The sequence below is a fragment of the Sorghum bicolor genome, chromosome 5, assembly GCF_000003195.3.
Source record: "Sorghum bicolor cultivar BTx623 chromosome 5, Sorghum_bicolor_NCBIv3, whole genome shotgun sequence".
Lineage (NCBI taxonomy): Eukaryota > Viridiplantae > Streptophyta > Magnoliopsida > Poales > Poaceae > Sorghum > Sorghum bicolor.
The window spans coordinates 55,246,251-55,251,714 of NC_012874.2; the positions used below are offsets into that span (position 1 = coordinate 55,246,251).

The 5,464-nt window shown below is 42.4% G+C and overlaps 1 long non-coding RNA gene across 1 annotated transcript; it reads left to right on the top strand.

The window, feature by feature from the left end:
• On the top strand, window positions 394-3,848 carry LOC110435392. Its single transcript, XR_002453059.1, has 2 exons — window positions 394-709; window positions 3,391-3,848. It is a non-coding gene; the product is annotated as an uncharacterized LOC110435392 (long non-coding RNA).

The window sequence follows — 5,464 nt, forward strand, 5'->3', positions numbered from 1 at the left end:
TATTTCAACTTGGCAAAGGATAAAAATAGAACGTCTCCATGCGCGCGCGCTTTCCTCGCGCGATTGCCGTTGGGTTTGCAAAGTCGTCCACAGCTTGACATTTTTGTCAAGTTTACTCCCCATTTGCCAAGTTGCCCAAATTGCAAACTCTAAATGCAAAACTGTTGGATACCTCTTTTGAAGCTTTTTGACAAATTACTCAAATGCAAACCTCAAATGCAAAACCCTTGGAGATGCTATGATTGAACAATGTTTGTCAAATAAAAATGAAAGTGCTACAGTAGCTAAATCCAAAAAGTTTTCATAACTAAACAAGGCCCAATATTGAATGTTTTATACATGTTGCATGATGTGATTAGAAATCTTGAAAAATTTTGTAATTTTTTTTTACCAATACCTCTCTGCGAGGATCTCCGCGTCCGAGCGCGACCCTGGCGGCCTGGCCCCGATCCGTCTCGCCTGGCCGCCCCCACGCCGACGGCTGACCAGCAGTCCAGCACGCGGCCCTCCGACGACCCCCAACTCGTCCCTCCCCGTCTCACCTGACCGCCGCCGCTCACCACTCACCTCGCCTCCCCATCTTCTGCCAGCTCCCATCCCGCCGCAAGAAACGCCTGTGCCGGCGTGTCGCCGCCGCCGGCGCCCTAGCCCCTAGGCCAGTGCCCAGGTCCCCATCTTCTGGCCCTTCGCCGGCGACGACCCCCAATAGGTACGCCCACTCTTTCTCTTCAGTTCCTGCTGTGCGAAACCGAACATCCAAACCCTACCTTAAGCTATCCGTATTCGGATCTGATTATACCATTGTAGTATACGAGTATTTTGCTTTGCCTCTAAACTTAGATGTTTTCTTCGTGTATCTTGTCTACAAACTTTCATTTTCCACCCTTTTTTGACAAAAAAATGTTGGGTGTACATGTGTCTGTTTACCGTGTCCGTCCCTGGATTGATTAAAAATGGCTCTGCTCTGGTTTGTTTGTTTTAGCTGTTTGATGCCGAAGAACAGAAGTCTGAATATTGCTATGCAAAATCTTAAAAACAACAGTCTGTTGGATCACAGCTTTTGTTTTCAAGACGCAGGCAATCTGGCAGCTTCTTACTGTTACCTTGTAATCTAAAACTTGACTGAGAATCTTCCCTTTGTATTACCAATATCCTAACACCAGCCGATTGCCTTGTGAAGTGCCTAATTTAATTGGCATCTTTGTTCTTCGTTGAAGCATAATGATTTGCTTGGCATAATCTCCATTGGAAAGTGAACAGAATCTTCCCTATGTATGACCAACATTCTAACACCAACCCATTGCATTGTGAAGTGCCTAATTAATTGGAATCTTTGGTTTTTGAAGGGTAATAATTTTCTTGGCATAACCTACATTGAAAACTGAATAACCTGTGAACATAAAAGCTCTTGTTTGTGTTTAGATCTACTAGCTCCATGCCTGTTGCAACGGGAGAGGCAAAATTTGCACGGGATACTATTGTTGACTAGCTGGAACACTTGCAAAATAGCCAATCCAAGATATGATTCAGGCCTTGTTTAGTTCACCCCAAAAACCAAATTTTTTTCAAGATTCCCTGTCACATCGAATCTTGCGGCACATGCATGGAGTATTAAATATAGACGAAAACAAAAATTAATTACACAGTTTACCTGTAAATCATGAGACGAATCTTTTGAGCCTAGTTAGTCTATGATTGGACAATGTTTGTCAAATAAAAACAAAATGCTACACTACCAAAAACCAAAAAGTTTTCGGAACTAAACAAGGCCTCATTAGCAATGTACTCGAGGAATTATGTGCCATGTTAAGAGAATACATACACCAAGGATACTGGATGAACATAGATTGGTTATGTGTATTATACTGAAAAAATGAACCGGTGTGTCCATACAACTATTTGGATTTCAGGGCATAAATGTGTGAAAAAAGATACCCATGGTTCTGAAACTTGAGTAGTTGTGGCTAGCAAAGTTATTTTAGCTCATAAAATATAATTTTGTATTTGTATAATCCTCATAAAATCTGCAAGTAAAAAATGAGTTGCATGCAAAGGCAACATTAAAAGACAAATTCATAAGTGCCTGTCACCTGGCCTGGTTCTTCAAAACAGAACTACAAAAGACAGATGTCATTTCTCCAGTACTAAGATGGTCTGGTAAATTATGGTTCTTTTACCTATAAGGTCATGTATGAATAAAACATGCCAAATCGTTGGAAGATAATCTGTGGTATGAACCTTCTCTTGAAAACTTTAAGCTGCCTAATTAGTTAGAATTGCCATGAAATGTATTAAATGAATCTGAGGTATGAACCTTCTCTTGAAAATCAGTTAGGAGAGTAGAGCAATCCTAACTGTTTCCTATATAGGAGTAATCCGATGTATGAACTTTTGCTTGAAAAAATAAAAGCTGTCTAATCAGTTTATTTGTTATCCACTGAAATAAATAACAGAAGCCAGAGGAATTGGACAGAATTACCATCCTGATGCCACTGGATTCATCTAGCAGCAACCACAGTCCACAGGAATGGATTTTGCACAGGCTGCCGGTCAGCTTCCTCCTTGCACAATGTGCCCTGTTGCGGACCAACATGTGACCTCCACTGGTGTATCTACTCTCTTTCACAGACCTTCGTCACAATACAAACAAATTAAGAATCTTGGTGAGGAGTCTGTAAAGGCATGGGGGGAAGCAGAGTTTGATGGTCCAGAGTCCTGGACTATCTTCCTGCTGCAGTTCTATGGCGCCATTGATTTGGACGGAGGAATTTGAATATACTAATGGTCTCTACTGCAACTCATCAAATTGGGGCCTATGCTTACATTTATCTTCCTGAGTGGTAGTGATTGCTTTGGTGATTACATTTGTTTTTTTTTCTCTAAAATGGCCACGTCATGTCACTGCTGATACCATGTTTCTATCCACATTCTTTTTGTTGTTCTTTTTGTAGGACCTGGTAGTTCACATTTCTTGAATGAGTAATTGCAAAGAATGAAATAATTGAATATTTATAGCTTAGGTCTAGGGAAACCACCAGTCTCCCCTGCCTCTCGACGCCCTTTTTGTGATAATCTCAGTACCCTTTGTCCTGTTTCTCCTTCACCCACCTAAGATATCTCATGCATGCAGCACCCTTCTGGGTTGAAGATTCCTACTTGAGGTGTAAGCAGGAGGCACCACAGCTCCTCTGAACACATTAGCACTGGGCTATTGGCTGTATTGCCTCCTTGATTAACATCTGTCCAGGATATTAGATGTTCAGTAACTGCATCTATTTGGTCTGTAGTGATTAAAGTCAACTCACAAAGAGTTTCAGCATCAGTAAATGACATTATTATTATTATTGTTATTTAACTGATGCATTTGCTCTCCTTGTTACTTCTGAATAGGTCTGAAGGATGAGGAAGGGACTGCATCCTCAGATGCAATGGATTTCATATGTGACGCAGAGTGGTAGGCTGATCAATATCATGATGACCAAGGTGAACCATACTGGCAAAGTGTACCACATGAGGGCCAAGCGACAAATGGCTCAAAGCCTCGGTCAGATTGCAAAGTTCAAACGTCGATATGAGCAGGAAACAGAGGAAAGCAAAGACAAGTAGGATGGTGTTGAGAAGGAGGAGCTGTAGCCTCTGTAACCTTAGTCAGTTCTGCTGACTGCAAAGTTCTCAGTTAAGGAACTTTGATCACATGATTTTATTTTAGATCACAACATCATCTTTTGTTCCACTTCAGAATTGAGCTGTACCCCCATCTTGAGCAAGCTATGGCACTTGTTGCACCTTAAAGCCCCAAGAAAATAGTCTATCGATTGCTTTTTCCCTGACCTTTGAGTTTCATGATTCATATTTTTCTGTCATTATTATGTTTGATGATCTTGTCTTTCATGGCCTCTGACAACAATAATTCCAGTATGTGGTGTCTTGACTCTTGAGTTGTGAATGACCGGTCAGGATCGTTCGACATCATAGGCTTTCTGTTGCAGCCTGTGCATATTTGGTGCAGCTGGCTTTGACAAGGCCTTCACCTCAAAAACCAAAAACTTTTCAAGATTCTCTATCACATCGAATCTTACAGCACATACATAAAGTATTAAATATAGATGAAAACAGAAAATTAATTGCATAATTTGTCTGTAAATCACGAGATGAATCTTTTGAGCTTATTTAGTTTATGGTTGGACAATATTTGACAAATAAAAATGAAAGTGCTACAGCCGAAACCAAAATATTTTGGAAACTGAATAAGGCCTTAGCTGTAAGAATGCATTAATCTTTATATTAGACTGTTGTGCTGTGCTGCCAATGGGATTTATACGTTCTTTTGAACGTGCACTCTAGTTTTATTTTTCGGGATGCCATAAGCGAGTTCTCTTAACCCAAAACCATTTAGAAGAGTGTTCGTTCAGGGAGCCTCCTTGGCAGGTGCAACGCTACCAGGATCGGATTGGACCGCATGAAAGGCTTCTTGGGCCATGGGCCTAGTCTACTCATGACATTGGGGCGGCCCATCTGACCAAAACTTTAAATCACCGTTTCCCGCTTCTCTCCTCTGATCTTTGGATGCAATATTATAAGCGAAAAAAAGTCAAATCTTCTATCCTCCTTGCCAAAGGAAGGACATTACCAAAAGAGGTTTTCTGGTAACACCGAAAGATGAAAGAGAAATACCATCTAATTGAACAATCCAACATGTGTGAGAGCAATTAGCCTCGGGATTAGATAATTGATCAAAGGGGTACAGGGGTACATTATATAGGCAAGGATCCCTAAGAGTTTATAGAAACACCCAATCAACGGTGATCCTTGTCTTATCAATCTATCTTAATCCCTACGGTGCTTAACCGCACCGGCCCATACAGCCCATTAGGGCGCCTATTGCTAACACTCCCCCGCACTCCAAACGTCAGCCACTTTGCACGTTTAGACTGGACCTAAACTCCGTGGACGCTGAGGCAGGCAGGCCCTTGGTGAAGATATCAGCATATTGCAGGGCAGTAGGAACATGCTGGACTCGTAGATCACCAATGGCGACTCTCTCTCGAACGAAGTGAAGATCAATCTCGATGTGCTTGGTGCGCTAATGTTGCACCGGATTGGAGGTCATGTAGACAGCACTGATGTTGTCGCAGTACACCAGTGTGGCGCACCGAAGGGGGGCATGTAGCTCCAAGAGAAGCTGACGCAGCCAGGTTGCCTCTGTGACTCCATTCGCTACTGCGCGATACTCGGCTTTAGCACTTGGCCTTGAAACTGTGTTCTGACGCTTGGAGGACCAGGAAACGAGATTGTCACCGAGGAACACTGCATAACCTGAGGTGGATCGGCGAGTGTCGGGACAACCAGCCCAATCAGGATCAGTGTAGACAACAAGATCAGTTGAAGTAGAAGGTCGCAGCAGGAGACCAAGATGAAGTGTGCCCCGAACATAGCGAAGAATCCGCTTTAGAGAAGCAAGATG